We start from the raw sequence: 14,551 nt of genomic DNA, 5'->3' as shown, positions 1-14,551 counted from the left end.
CAAACAATAGAGCAATCGGCCTGAAATTAGTGAAGACTAATAGCTGTAATATCAACAGAGGCAGACAACTTAGAAACCAGGTAAAGATATAGTCAAAAAGAATCCTGCTAAAACCTATGCCATCCCAAGGTGATTGTGCACAATCAAGGCTATACTCTCTGAGGAGTGACATCACACTGTGGAAGAAGACTATTTCACTAAAAGAGTCTAGGTACATCACTAAACAAACAAGTATAAACAAAACAAAATAAAAACAAGCTCAAAAAGAGAGGGCAGTGAATCACTACATAGAGTTGCTACAGTACATCACAAAATATGACCAGTCTTCAACAAAAGTATGAGACATGCAAAGAAACAGAAAATCCTGACCCATATAAGGAGGAAGGGGAACAGAACTTATTTGAGAGGGCCCAGATGTCAGAGTTAAAAACTTCAAAGCAGTCATTATAAATATTAAAAGAACTAAAGGAAATCATGCTTAAGGAAATAAAGTATACTATGATGACAATACACAGAATATCAGTAAGTAGAAGTTATTTTTTAAACAATCAGATAGAATTTCAAAAGATTTAAAAAATACCATAACTAAAATAAAAAATTCACCACAGGGGATCAATAATAGATCTAAACTGACAATTATTTTTGGCTGCATTGAGTCTTCATTACTGTGCACAGGCTTTCTCTATTTGCAGTGAATGGGGGCTACTCTTTGTTGTCATGCACAAGCTTCTCATTGCAGTGGCTTCTCTTTTTGTGGAGCACAGGCTCTAGGTGTTTGGGCTCAGTAGTTGTAGCATACTGACTTAGTACTTGCAGCTCACAGGCTCTACAGTGTGGGCTCAGTAATTGTGGTGCACAGGTTTAGCTGCCCTGCAGCATGTTGAATTTTTCTGGGCCAGGGATCAAACCCATGTCCCCTGCATTGGCAGGTGGATTATTAACCACTGGACTACCAAGGAATTCCTAAACTGTTATTTTTTTAAAAAAAGATCAGTGAACTGGAAAATGGATTGATAAAGTTTTGATGCAATTTGAAGAACAAAGAGAAAAAAGAATGATGAAAAATGAACAGAGAAATACAGACATTACGCACACCACCTATGCATAATGGGAGTACAAGAAGAAGAGAAGAGAGAGAAAGAAGTGGAAAAAATATTACAAGAAACAGTGACTGAAAACTTCCTCGATTTTTAAAATAATTTTATTTATTTATTTTTGGCTGTGCTGGGTCTTTGTTGCTCTGTGGGCTTTTCTTTTCTCTAGTTGTGGTTAGCAGGGACTGCACTTTAGTTCCAGTACACAGGCTTCTCATTTCCTTGACTTATCCTGTTGTGGAGAATGGGCTGTAGAGCCCAGGCTCAATAGTTGTGGCACATGGAAATAGTTGCTCCATAGCAGGTGGTACCTTCCTGGATCAGGGATCAAACCCATGTCTCCTGCACTGGAAGGTTTAAGTGCAAGTGATATTTATTATTTCCTGCACTGGAAGGATTCTTTATCACTGAGCCACCAAGGAAGCCCCTCAAATTTCATGAGATGTACTAATCTATGAATCGAATAAATTCAACAAAATCTAAGTGGGGTTAACAGAAATTCACACTCAGGCATATCATATTTAAAATGTTGAAAGACAAAGAATGAAAGAACATTTTAAAGAAATAAAAAAAAAAAAAAAAAAACTCATCACATACAAAATCCAAGTGGGATTAACACAGAGATTCACACCTGGGCATATAATATTTAAAAATGTTGAAAGACAAAGACTGAAAGAACATTTTAAAGAAGCAAGAAAAAAACTCATCACATACAAGGGAAGTCCACTGAGATTAATAGTTGATGTCTCATCAGAAGAAAATGTAAGCCCAAATGACATAAAGTATAAAAGAAAACTCTCAACCAAGAACAATTATATCCAGAAAAATTATTTCAAAAGTGAGTACAAAATAAAGACATTCCCAGATAGACAAAAATTGAGACAACTTATTGCTAGCAGACTTTCTTTAAAAAAAAAAAAATACTAAGAGGAAGTTCTTCACGCTGAAAATACATGATCCCAGACAGGTCGTTCACATTCACACACAAAAAGGAAGATCATCAGTAATGGTAATTGTGCAATCTAAAAACAGAATAAAGGTATACTTCTTCTCCTTTCTCCTTTTAAGTTAATTTTAAAAGAAATTGTATAAAACCATATCTAAGTAGATTAATTGATAGATGATAAACAGACCATACATGTGTTTACATATACATATGTAAGCATGTATTTATATTGTAGGGCCATACATGTAAAAAATCAGTAATATATTTGACAATAAGAGCACAAAAGTGTGGGGGAAAGCAAAGCTGTGTTGGCATAAGGAAATAACACCAGAGGGTAACTCAAATTCATAAGAATAAATAGTAACTAATGTTAGTGTAGAGGAACAGTCACCAAGATGGAAGAGTCAGAGACTCCAGCCTTCATATCCTCACAAATATCAACAACTAGACAGCTTTCCACGATCAAAAACAGCTCTGATAGATCTGGAATCCACTTAAAAAGCTTCAGCAAACAGTGAGACAAAATACTTGAAAATAACCACACAAACCCAGAAGGAAGAACAGCTTCATTTTTTACTGCATCATCCCATCCCCCAAGCCAGCATTACCCAGTACCAAAAGAGAACTCTCCAGCTAGAAAGATTTTACCTCACTCTCCCCAGCTAGAAAGGATGGAAGGGTTGGGTGACCAGTTTCCCCAGTCTTTTGGGGGCACTGCATGAAAGACCTATTTTGGTTTCACTCCCACCCCCAGAAACAAGCAAAGCTTAAACATATAGTAATGGCTTAGGACCAAGGAAGAAAATCAGGGGCTACCAATTCCAGCCATGCAGTGGGAATGACCATAGAGGACCCTAGCATATTTTACAGCTGAAGAAATCAATGGTCAACACAGCCTCCACAGACCCCCAGTAGGTTTCACCATTTTTCATTCAAAAAGCATTTGTGTTGGCAAATGCCAGCTGTCTGTGTCCATCCATGCTCCCTTCCTGCATGCCCATGCCATAGCCCAGAAACTACAACAACAAGTCCTGGCCTGTTTAGTTGTGTGAGTGCAAAATGCCGGCCTGGCTCATGCAATCAACACTCACCACCCTATGTGCACTCAAGGCTAGTCCCTACAGCTGTGCTTTTGCTTGCCATTGGTGTGATGCCCATCACTAGCCTCCATTCCCATGGGCACACCCATTACAAGATCCTTCAGCCATAGAGGTGCATGTCAATAGCCAATGCCCCTAGAGCTGTTATGGGTGCAGAGATTACTGTATCCTGTCTCTGGCTTCACCTAAAGATAGCCCCTCTAGCTGTGCACTTGCACATCCCCAGCACAACCCCCATAATTGGCTTTCATTGCCATGCACAAGCCCCTGGGGAGGCTGTACAGGCACCAGGGTAAACACCAACAACAAGAGTCTGCACAGCTGCTCATGGACCCAGAGCTGACCCTATCACTGGCCTGGATCACTGAGCTCAACTGGAGTTAGCCTCTCCAACTCTGTATCTGTATGTCACTGCCTGACCAGTCTCCACTGTCATTCACATGCCTGTGGGAAGACTGTGCAGCCACAGGAATGGATGCCTCAGCCAGGACTTCCACAGGTACTTGTAGGCTCAGATCCAGCCCTGTCTCCTGTCACTGGCCTACATCACTGGGCTTGCCTACAGCTAGCCCCTCCAGCTTTGCACTTGCATGCCCCAGCCTGACACCCAATACCAGCTTCCACTGTCATATGCCTGTACTGAGAACCAGCATTCACATTATTGCATGCTGACAGCCAGGGCCCCTGTGACTGCCAGTGTGCCTGCAGTTGGCCCTGGCTCTTGCTGATGCCCTAACCTGCTGACCACTATGCGTATGGTTGCAATAAGTGCTTGTCACTATAGCAGGCACCTGCATTGGGCCCCTGAAGCTGAGTATGCACATACCACCAATTCCAGCCACCACCACTGCCTGCTTTGTTTCCTAGATGCTGGACCTGGATGTGCCACTGAGGAACCCAATAGCCCATACAGACACTGTATCCCACAGTACTTGCCAAGTACCACATGGTTGTTGGGTGCTATGGACACAAGTAGCCTGAGCTGAAGCGATGTCATACATATGCAGACCCAGAGCCACCACACACTTGGTGATCTGCACCACTAAAGCCAAGGTCACACCATATTCCAGCATGCCCCCTTAACACACACACAGGTGAAAGTCTTCCCTTAACAAAGTCCATAAAGTCCAAAGAAGTGACTGCTTCTTCAAATGCACAGACACCTACAAAACACTACAGGAAACATTAAAATCAGAGAAACATGACTTCACCAAAGGAAATAATAAACTTCTAGTAATGCATCCCAAAGAAATGGAGATATAGGTGTTTCCCAACAAAGAATTCAAAATAATTACTCTAAGCATGCTCAAACACCTACAAACACAAATGAACGATTTAATGAAATAAAGAAAAACAATACAAGAACAAAATGAGAAGTTCAATAAACAGATATAAACCATAAAAAATAACAAAACAAATTTTGTAGCTGATGAATACAATGACTGAAGTGAAGAATTCAATAGAGAGTTTCAATAGCAGACTGGACCAAGCAGAAAGAATTAGTGATCTTGGAGGCACATTTGACATTGTCAGAGGAGCAAAGAGAAAAAAAGAATGAAAAGAAATGAAGGCAAGCCTTCAGACCTAATAGGATACTATTAAAAGAAACAATATACACATTACTGGAGTTCCAGAAGGAAAAGTAGAAAAGAATAGAAAGTTTATTTAAAGGAATAATGTCAGAGAACTTTGCTAACCTGGTGAGAGATTTGGACATCCACATTAATGCAGATAATGCTGCTGCTGCTAAGTCGCTTCAGTCGTGTCTGACTCTGTGTGACCCCATAGACGGAAGCCCACCAGGCTCCCCCATCCCTGGGATTCTCTAGGCAAGAACACTGGAGTGGGCTGCCATTTCCTTCTCCAATGCGTGAAAGGGAAAAGTGAAAGTGAAGTCACTCAGTCGTGTCCGACTGTTAGCGACCCCATGGACTGCAGCCTACCAGGCTCTGCCGTCCATGGGATTTTCCAGGCAAGAGTACTGGAGTGGGGTGCCATTGCCTTCTCCAAATGAAGATAATAGTCACCCCAAAATTTCAATCTAAAAGTATTATCTCCAAGACACATTAAAACTGTCTCAAAGACAAACAGAGTATTTTAGATCAGCAAGAAAGCATTTTTTTCTTTCATGCAATGGAACCAGTGGACTTCTAAGCAGAAACTTTGCAGGGCAGGAGATAATGGGTTGATATATTCAAAGTGCTGGGGCAAAAACTACCAACCAAGAATACTTACCCAGAAACGTTGTCCATCAGAAGTAAATGCAAGACAAAGACTGCCAAACAACAAAAGTTGAAGGAGTTTATTCCCACTAAACCTGCCTTACAAGAACTCCTTGCTGAAAGGAGTTTTTCAAGATGAAATGAAAGGACACTAACTAGTAATATGAAAATATACAATATACTGATAAAGTTAAATTTGTAGTCAAATTCAGAATACTCTAATACTGTAACATGGTGGGATGTTAAATATTTACCTGTAAAATAAAGTTTAAAGAATAAAAGTATTTTTAAAAAACTACAACAAGGAATCACCTCACACCAGCCCGAATGGCTAATATCAAAAAACCCACAAACAATATAAATGCTGGAGAGTGTGTGGAGAGAAAAGAACCCTCTCGAACTGTTGGTAGGAATGTAAATTGATACAGCCACTATGGAGAACAGTATGGAAGTTTCTTATAAAACTAAAAAAAAAAAAATCCATATAGCCCTGCAATCCCACTCCTGGCCACATATCCAGAGAAAAATATGACCCAAAAGGATATGCACCCCAGTGTTCACTGAAGCACTGTTTATAATATCCAAGACATAGAAGCAACCTAAATGTCCATCCACAGAGGAATGGATAAAGAAGATGTGGTACATATATACAATGGAATATTACTCACCCATTAAAAAGAATGAAATAATGCCATTTGCAGCAACATAGATGGACCTAGGGATCGTCATACTGAGGGAAGTAAGTCAGATAGAGGAAGATAAATATAATATGACATCTCTTATATGTGGACTCTAAAAAGAACTGACACAAATGAACTTACAAAACAGAAACAGACTCACAGACTTAGAGAACAAAGTTATGGTTGCTAGGGGGAAGGATGAGGAGAAAGGATAGTTAGGGAGTTTGGGATGGACATGTACACACTGCTATATTTAAAATGGATAACAAACAAAGACCTACTGTATAGCATGTGGAACTCTGCTCAATGTTATGTGACAGCCTGGAGAGGAGGCAAGTTTGGCAGAGAATGGATACATTTATATGTATGGCTGGGTCCCTTTGGTGTTCACCTGAAACTATCACAACATTGTTAATTGATACCCCAATACAAAATAAAAGGTTTAAAAAAAGAATAAAAATATTTATAAAAGCTATAGCTACAATAATTAGTTAAGGGAAACAATATAGAAAGATGCAAATTGTGACACAAAAACAAAATGGGGAGGAGGGAAGTAGAAGATAGAAGTTTTGTATACAATAAAAGTGAAGTGATTTTTAGCTTAAAATAGACTGAAATAAGACTTAAAATAGACATTCATAAGATATTTCAAGTAACCCTCAAGGTAAACATAAACATACATACACACACACGTACAGCTCTATGGTAGATACATGTAAGATAAAGAGAAAGGAATCAAAACTGTTCTGCACTGAAAAATATCAATATAATGAAAAGGCAACCTACAGAATAGGAGAAAATATTTGTAAACTATATATCTGATAAGGGGTTAATATCCAAAATATGTAAAGAACACTTAAACTCAATAGTTAAAAAAAAAAAATGAATAACCCAATCTTTAAAAAGAGCAAAGGACCCGAATACATATTTTTGCAAAAATATATGATAGGCCAAAAGATACAGGAAAATATGTTCACGTGATGACTGTTAGAATGGCCATCATAAAGACAAGCCATAACAAATGCTGGTATGGATGTGAAGCAAAGGTAACTCTTGTGTACTGTTGGTAAGACTGTAAATTGATACAGCCACTATAGAAAACAGTATAGAGAAGTCTCAAAAATTAAAAAGAAAGCTGCTGCTGCTGCTGCTGCTAAGTCGCTTCAGTCGTGTCCGACTCTGTGCGACCCCATAGACGGCAGCCCACCAGGCTCCCCCATCCCTGGGATTCTCCAGGCAAGAACACTGGAGTGGGTTGCCATTTCCTTCTCCAATGCATCAAAGTGAAAAGTGAAAGTTAAGTCGCTCAGTCGTGTCCGACTCTTAGCAACCCCATGGACTGGAGCCCACCAGGCTCCTCCATCCATGGGATTTTTCAGGCAAGAGTACTGGAGTGGGGTGCCATTGCCTTCTCCGAAAAAGAAAGCTACAATCCATCAATTCTACTTCTGAGACTATATTAAAAAAACACTAACTCAAAAAGATATCTGTATCTCCATGTTCATAGCACCATTGTTTACAGTAGGCAAGACATGGAAATAACCTAAGTGTCCATCAGTGATAAATGTATAAAAACATTATGAGATACATGTTTTCAGCCATAAAAAAGGACGAAACCCCACCATTTGTAGCAATGTTGGATAGACCTTGAAAGCATTGTGCTGAGTTGAATAAATCAGACAAAAACAAATAATATATGATCTCACTTATATGTGGAATCTAAAACAAACTCATAGAAAAGGGGGTCAGATTTGTAGCTCACAGAGGTGAAGAGTAAGGGAGGGGAAATTGGGGAAGGTGGTCAAAGGTACAAACTTCTAGCTGTAAGATAAATAAATACTAGGGGTGAATTGTACAACATGATGGCTAAAACAGATATACCTGTATGATATATAGAAAAGTTGTTAAGAGAGTTAACCCTCACTTTGCTGTACAGCAGAAACTAACACAACATGGTAAATCCACTATACATCAATTTTTAAAAAAGAGAGCTAATCCTAAGAATTCTCATCACAACAAGATTTTTTACTTTTTCTTTTCTTCTTTCTTTTCCTTTTTATCTACATGAGAAGGTGGATGGTATCTGAATCTGCTGCACTAATCATTTCACAATATATGTAAATTAAACCATCATTCTGTAAACATTAAACCATTTATCAATAAAACTGGAAATTAATATGAACGATAATGTGAATACAAATGAATTAAAGGATCATATTGGATATTTTTAAAGATCCAATTATAAACTATATACAGGAGACATATTTTAGATGCAAGGATACAAATAGGTTGAAAGTAAAAAGATGGAAAAAGATATTCTGCAAATATCAATAAGAAAGCTGGAGTGGTTATACTAATATTAGACAAAACAGACTCAAACCCCCCAAAAATTACTAGAGATAGAGATATTCTATAATGAACATAGGGTGAATCTAGCAGGAAATATATAACGATAATAAATATACATGCATTTAACAGCAAAATACATGAAGCAAAAATGGACAGAAATAAAGGTAAAAGTAGACAACTAAATAAGAGTTGTAAATTTCAACACCCCATTATCAATAACAAACATAGCTCTAGGGCAGGAATAGAGATGCAGACGTATAGAATGGACTCATGGACACAGAGAGGGGAAGGGATGGTGAATTGGGAGATTAGGTGTGACATAAATATACTACCATGTATAAAATGGATAGCTAGTGAGAACCCACAGTCATACAGTATAGCACAGGGAGTTCTGCTTGATGCTTTGTGATGACCTAGATGGATGAGAACAGCGGGGTTCAAGATAGAGGGAACATATTTACACATACAGCTGATTTACTTTATTGTACAGCATAACACACATTGTAAAGCAATTATACTACAATAAAAAGAAATAATGAATAGAACAACTAGGCATAGGACCAACAGGAAATAGATGACAACACAATAAACTAAGTTGACCTAGCACAATAATAAATTAAATCGATCTATAACACTTTCTCAAAACTCTTCAGAATACACATTCTTATCAAGTACTCATCAAACATTTTCTAAGATAATTCACAAGATAGGCCATAAATAATCTCAGTAAATTTAAATAATTGAAATCATACAAAATATGTTTTTCAACCACAATGAAATGTAGTTAGAAATCAATAACAAAAATAAATTTGGGGAATTCAAAAATATGTGAGATGTTAAAAGCATACCAAATGTATCAAAACATCAAAAGAGAAATTAGAAATACTTTGAGATAAATGAAAATGAAAACAAACTATTAAAAAAAAAAAACATGATTTTCAGCTTTCAAAGTGCAAAAAGGGTACTTCACAATTATATACACAAAAAAGACAGATCTCCAATAAATAAACTACAACTTTAGTAAATTAGAAAAGGAAAACAAGCTAAACCCAAACAAAGTAGAAAAAAGGAAATAATTTAAAAAATAGCGTGGACATAAATGAAAAAGAGAATAGATAACAACAGTGAAAATAAAATCTAAAGGTAATTCTTTGAAAAGATGAACAAACTTGACAGATCTCTTGCTAAACTCACCAAGAAAAAATAGAGAAAGAAGATTCTAATTAACAATAGAAATTAAATAAGGGGCTTTGCTGCTGACATCAGAAAACTAAAAATTACTATAAACAAACACTATGAGCAATCTTCCAACAAACAAAAGTCCAGGACAAGATGACTTCACAGGTAAATTCTATTAAACATTTAAAGAAGAGCTGACACCTTATCCTTCTCAAACTTTTCCAACTCATTGCAGAGAAAGGAACATTCCCAAGATCATTTTATAAGGCTAACATTACCGTGATACCAAAATCAGACAAAGATACCACAAAAAATAAAATTATATGCCTATATCACTACTGAACATGGACACAAAAATCCTCTAAAAAAATACTACCAAACAGAATCCAACAAAACATTAAAAAGATCATACGTCATGATCAACCGAGGTTTATCCCAGGAATGCAAGGATTCTACAATGTATGCAAATCAATTATGCTATACATTATATTAACAAATTGAATAATAAAAACCATACGATCATCTCAACAGATGTTGAAAATACTTTTAAACAAAATTCAACACACATTTATGATAAAAATTCTACAAAGGGGGGACATAAAGGGACCATATCTCAACATAATAAAAGCCAAACATGACAAACCCACAGCAAACACCATTCTCAAGTCTGAAAATATGAAATCATTTCCTCAGGAACAAGATGAGAATATCCACTTTCTCCACTATTACAAAACACAGTTTTAGAAGTCCTAGCCATGGCAATTAGAGAAGAAAAAGAAATTAAAGGAATCCAAATTGGAAAAGAAGTAAAACTGTCATTGTTTGCAGATGACATGATACTACACATACAAAATCTTGAAAATGCCACCAGAAAACTAGAGTTCATCAATGAATTTGGTAAAGCTGCAGGATTCAAAATTAATACACAGAAATCACGTGCATGCCTATACCTTAACAATGAAGTTTTAGAAAGAAAAATTAAAGAAGCAATCCCATTTACTATTGCAACAGAAAGAATAAAATACCTAGGAATAAATCTACCTAAAGAGGGAAAAGACCTATACTCAGAAAACTATAAGACACTGATGAAAGAAATTAAAGATGACACAAACAGATGCAAAGATATATCATGTTCCTGTATTAGAAAAATCAACAGAGTAAAAATGATTATACTACCAAAGCCATCTATAGATTCAATGCAATGCCTATCAAACTATCAATAGCAATTTTCAGAGTTAGAACAAAAAAAAAATACACTTTTTATGGAAACACACCACCTGACCTGCCTCTTGAGAAACCTTTATTTTCTGCCATAAGGCTGGTGTCATCTGCGTATCTGAGGTTATTGATGTTTCTCCCCAGCAATCTCAATTCCAGCTTGTGCTTCTTCTAGCCCAGCATTTCTCATGCAGTACTCTGCATATAAGTTAAATAAGCAGGATAACAATGCATATATGTTTCTCAAGGGGCAGGTCAGGTGGTATGTTATGCCCATCTCTTTCAGAATTTTCCACAGTTTATTGTGATCCACACAATCAAAGGCTTTGGCATAGTCAATAAAGCAGAAGTAGGTGTTTTTCTGGAACTCTCTTGCTTTTTTGATGATCCAGTGGATGTTGGCAATATGATCTCTGGTTCCTCTACCTTTTCTAAAACCAGCTTGGTAGTTTGAGCATTCTTTGGCATTGCCTTTCTTTGGGATTGGAATGAAAACTGACCTTTTCCAGTCCTGTGGCCACTGCTGAGTTTTCCAAATTTGCTGGCATATGGAGTACAGCACTTTCACAGCATCATCTTTCAGGATTTGAAATAGCTCAACTGGAATTCCATCACCTCCACTAGCTTTGTTCATAGTGATACTTTCTAAGGCCCACTTGACTTCACATTCCAGGATGTCTGGCTCTAGGTCAGTGATCACACCATCGTGATTATCTGGGTCGTGAAGATCTTTTTTGTACAGTTCTTCTGTGTATTCTTGCCACCTCTTCTTAATATCTTCTGCTTCTGTTAGGTCCATACCATTTCTGTCCTTTATCGAGCCCATCTTTGCATGAAATGTTCCCTTGGTATCTCGAATTTTCTTGAAGAGATCTCTACTCTTTCCCATTCTGTTGTTTTCCTCTATTTCTTTGCACTGATCGCTGAGGAAGGCTTCCTTATCTCTCCTTGCTATTCTTTGGAACTCTGCATTCAGATGCTTATATCTTTCCTTTTCTCCTTTGCTTTTTGCTTCTCTTCTTTTCACAGCTATTTGTAAGACCTCCCCAGAGAGCCATTTTGCTTTCTTGCATTTCTTTTCCATGGGGATTGTCTTGATCTCTGTCTCCTGTACAATGTCATGAACCTCCGTCCATAGTTCATCAGGCACTCTGTCTATCAGATCTGGTCCCTTAAATCTATTTCTCACTTTCACTGTATAATCATAAGGGATTTGATTTAGGTCATACCTGAATGGTCTAGTGGTTTTCCCTGCTTTGTTCAACTTAAGTCTGAATTTGGCAATAAGGAGTTCATGATCTGAGGCACAGTCAGCTCCTGGTCTTATTTTTGCTGACTGTATAGAGCTTCTCCATCTTTGGCTGCAAAGAATATAATCACTCTGATTTTGGTGTTGACCATCTGGTGATGTCCATGTGTATAGTCTTCTCTTGTGTTTTTGGAAGAAGGTGTTTTCTATGACCAGTGCATTCTCTTGGCAAAACTCTATTAGTCTTTGCCCTGCTTCATTCTGTACTCCAAGGCCAAATTTGCCTGTTACTCCAGGTGTTACTTGACTTCCTACTTTTGCATTCCAGTCCCCTATAATGAAAAGGACATCTTTTTGGGGTGTTAGTTCTAAAAGGTCTTGTAGGTCTTCATAGAACTGTTCAACTTCAGCTTCTTCAGCATTACCAGTTGGGGCATAGGCTTGGCTTACTGTGATATTGAATGGTTTGCCTTGGAAATGAACAGAGATCATTCTGTCGTTTTTGAGATTGCATCCAAGTACTGCATTTCGAACTCTTTTCTTGACCATGATGGCTACTCCATTTCTTCTAAGGGATTCCTGCCCACAGTAGTAGATATAATAGTCATCTGAGTTAAATTCACCCATTCCAGTCTTTTTTAGTTCGCTGATTCCTAGAATGTCGACGTTCACTCTTGCCATCTCCTGTTTGACCACTTCCAATTTGCCTTGATTCATGGACCTGACATTCCAGGTTCCTATGCAATATTCCTCTTTGCAGCATTTGACCTTGCTTCTATCACCAGTCACACCGACAACTGGGTATTGTTTTTGTTTGGCTCCATCCCTTCATTCTTTCTAGAGTTATTTCTCCACTTATCTCCAGTAGCATATTGGGCACCTACCGACCTGGGGAGTTCCTCTTTCAGTATCCTATCATTTTGCCTTTTCATACTGTTCATGGCATTCTCAAGGCAAGAATACTGAAGTGGTTTGCCATTCCCTTCTCCAGTGGACCACATTCTGTCAGACCTCTCCACCATGACCCGTCCGTCTTAGGTGGCCCCACATGGCATGGCTTAGTTTCACTGAGTTAGACAAGGCTGTGGTCCATGTGATCAGATTGGCTAGTTTTGCGAGAGGTGTTGTGAGAGGGCATCAGAGGGCAGACACACTGAAACCATAATCACAGTTATACATATACATGTATCAATTCTTTTTCAAATTCTTTTCATATTTAAGTTGTTACATAATATTGTGTGTGCTTGTACTCAGTCACTCAATTGTGTCCGATTCTTTGTGAACTCATGGACTGTGGCCCACCAGGCTCTTCTGTTTATGGAATTTTCTAGGCAAGAATACTGGAGTGGATTTCCATTTCTTACTCCAAGGGATCTTCTCGAGCCAGGGATGGAACGTGCATCTCTTGCATCTCCTGGGAAGGCAAATTCTTTACCACTGTGCCACCTGGAAGCTCCATTACATAATATTAAGCAGTTAATATTAAGTTCCTGTGCTATATAGTGAGTCTTTTTTGGCTCTCCATTTTAAATATAGCAATGTATAAATATAAATGCCAAACTCCCTAACTATTCCTTCACCCACCCTTGAATGCTGGTAACCATAAGTCCATTCTCTAAGTCTGTGAGTCTGCTTCTGTTTTGTAAATAAGGTCATCTGTATCATTTCTTTTTACATTCCACATATAAGCAACATCATACAATATTTCTCTTTCTCTGTCAGACTTGCTTCACTCAGTGTGACAATCTCTAAGTCCATCCTGTTGCTGAAAATGGCATTGTTTCATTCTTTTTAATGGCTGAGTAATATCTCCTGGATCACAATAAACTGTGGAAAATTCTGAAAGAGATGGGAATACCAGACCACATGACCTGCCTCTTGTTAAATCTGTATGCAGGTCCGGAAGCGACAGTTAGAACTGGACATGGAACAACTGACTGGTTCCAAATAGGGGAAGGAGTAGTCAAGGCTGTATATTGTCACCCTGCTTTTTAACTTATATGCAGAGTACATCATGAGAAACGCTGGGCTGGATGAAGCACAAGCTGGAATCAAGATTACTGGGAGAAATATCAATAACCTCAGATATGCAGATGACACCACCCTTATGGCAGAAAGTGAAGAGGAACTAAAAAGCCTCTTGATGAAAGTGAAAGAGGAGAGTGAAAAAGTTGGCTTAAAGCTCAACATTCAGAAAACTAAGATCATGGCATCTGGTCCCATCACTTGATGGGAAATAGATGGGGAAACAATGAAAACAGTGTCAGACTTTATTTTTTAGGGCTCCAAAATCGCTGCAGATGGTGATTGCAGCCATGAAGTTAAAAGACGCTTACTCCTTGGAAGGAAAGTTATGACCAACCTAGACAGCATATTCAAAAGCAGAGACATTACTTTGCCAACAAAGGTCCATCTAGTCAAGGCTATGATTTTTCCAGTGGTCATGTATGGATGTGAGATTTGGACTATAAAGAAAGCTGAGCGCTGAAGAATTGATGCTTTTGAACTATGGTG

Source organism: Bos taurus, chromosome X, assembly GCF_002263795.3.
Source record: "Bos taurus isolate L1 Dominette 01449 registration number 42190680 breed Hereford chromosome X, ARS-UCD2.0, whole genome shotgun sequence".
Classification (NCBI taxonomy): Eukaryota; Metazoa; Chordata; class Mammalia; order Artiodactyla; family Bovidae; genus Bos; species Bos taurus.
Note: the sequence above shows the minus strand (reverse complement) of the source record.